Here is a 2,478-nt window from a genome sequence, read left to right on the forward strand (position 1 = left end):
CGTGGCGTCTCCGTTCCCTCCTTCAGGGAACGAGGGTTACCATACGTAACCGAGACGTTTTTGTGAAATAAATGCTAATGGCTAGCATACAGACTAATGACATCTTGTCTTTCCTTGTTGTTCAATTAAAAAAAGGTTCAGCATTGCCTGTGTTGCCAATTTGAGGAATATTGCATCTGGTTATGATAATAAATAAATAAATAAATAAATAAATAAACAACATTTACTATGATCAAATCTAACATTTTGTCAAGGAGTGCAGCTGTCTCTTTGCACTGCTGACATAATTTTCTGTCTTGTAGCATTCATGGTTTTTATGCCTACTGGTACGTACTGCCAGATGGTTCTCACTAATTCTCTGTTGAATGAAGGTGCTTCTCAGAAGATCATTTTAGAAGTCAAAGTCAAGTTCAGACTTTATAATCAGTCATTATTATCTGCTATTTTGATCATGCAGGTACTGAAGTACATAATATAGTTCTTTAGAGAGCTCGACTACCCCCCCAAAAAACTGATATACTGTAGTTTTATTTCTAAATTAATTGGCTGCTTTTATTCTGCTCTTGAGTCTGGGTTATTCTTAAGTAGGGATTGTTTTTGAAAAATTTAATCGTGCTTTCGGGTGCAATTTTCCCTTCATTCTTCAAGGTGTTGCAGTGTTTCTTTATTCTGTTTTCTCACATTTATTTAGATATTTGTCCTACTAAGTAATTTTTGGATTTGTAAGAAGAACCCTTACCTCACAATTCCTGTCAATAGAAATTTGATTTATTCAACTTTATTGTGTCATTCGCCCCATCAGATCTGAAAACATTTTATTTAGGGTATCAATGGAATTCAATAATTTGAATAATGAATTATCATGGTTATTATATAACCAAAGTATGTATTTTAATTTTAAATATGACTTTCTTCAGTGGAGCACATATGGAGGAAATGTGAAAATGTTGTGTTCATTATTACATTTAGAAATAACTATTTTCACTTGTAAATGTTACTTGATCTGTGCATATTTGTAGTTTTTCACTGGAGAAAGCGAAATTACTGTGTGGATAGAGAACTCATTTGCATCTGAACTTAAAAACGGATTCGGATTGATGTATTTGCTTCTTACAAATATGCAACTTTTCACTTCGCGTGATGTTATTTACGAACTGGAGTCATGGCTTGCTTGTGATACATTATTGCAATGCAATATGCAAATGATGTACATTAATACTATTTCACCAAAAGCGCTAAGATTTTTTTTTTTTTGCATGCTTGATGTTAATTGCATTACATAAGTTGCTTTGGAAGTCGCAGTATGTTTTTCTTAGATAATAAAAAAAAAAACACAATTTATATATGTCAGAAAAATATGGTATACTGAATAGGAGAAAGAAAATACAGGTTGAAAATGACTCACATTGTTTTTTTTTTTTTTTGTTTTTTTTATACTTCAGGAAAACACTAGATATTTCTCATCTAAATTGTCCAGTCCTAGTGCTGCTACAAGGTCCTGTGATGATAAGAGAACGTCCTTGTGGTTGTTGTCTGATATATCATGAGAGCCTCATATCATCAGCTGTGCTGGACTCAATGTTGTTTTGGAGGCTTGGATCTGAGAGCGAGTGGATGCCTTGGGTTATATCTCTCTGATGCAACTCATCCCTAAACCCTGAGACATCTCCACTCACTTCTGCCCCTTCTGTCCTCGTGATCCTTTGTACCACTGCTAGATCCTGTTTCAGCTTTGCTGTTCTGGAGAGACACTTTTTTATTTCTCTGTTCAGCTCTTATACACAAACCCTCAGCAGCGTTTTGACTGCACTGGACTGATCTTTGAGGAGCTCCTGGCTTTTGTACTTTTTAAAGCTGTTGTACTTCAAACAGTCTGGAGCTGTGTCTCTCTGTCTCTCTCTCTCTCGTTTTATATGCGTGTTAGTAAACCAAGGCCAGTTTTTACGTATTAACCCACATCTAACAGATTGTAAAGGGATTAAAGCAGTCAATCAGTCTCATCTCTCCTCTAATAGACATATTAATCATCTGATCCAAAACCATATTAGTTATACCAGCTCAAAACCATACCGTTCACACGTGGGCTCCTCATGATCTATCATTCTTGCAAATATTATTTGTGTGTGTGTGTGTGTGTGAGAGAGAGAGAGTGAGAGTGTGTGCTTAGCTACAATTCAAAGGCATAGTTGTCACAGAAGTGAGATAAATCTGACAAAATCCATGTTTGTGGACCTTGGAGTATCAAAATTATAGAATAGGTGTTAACATGCTAATGTTTATTCATTTTAGGGGTATGTTTGGGTTTTCCATCATTAAGAATAGATTTATCTTAACGCTGGAGATATGTATGGCTTCATTTATAGCTACCAAGAATAAACGTGTGGCTCAGTGAATAGACAGGGGGGGGCAGGACATTTTGTTGTTCGGACTTATCTTAGTAAGTTATTAAGATATTTTAAAAATTGAAATTTCATATAA

Source organism: Cyprinus carpio, chromosome A20 (assembly GCF_018340385.1).
Source record: "Cyprinus carpio isolate SPL01 chromosome A20, ASM1834038v1, whole genome shotgun sequence".
NCBI lineage: Eukaryota > Metazoa > Chordata > Actinopteri > Cypriniformes > Cyprinidae > Cyprinus > Cyprinus carpio.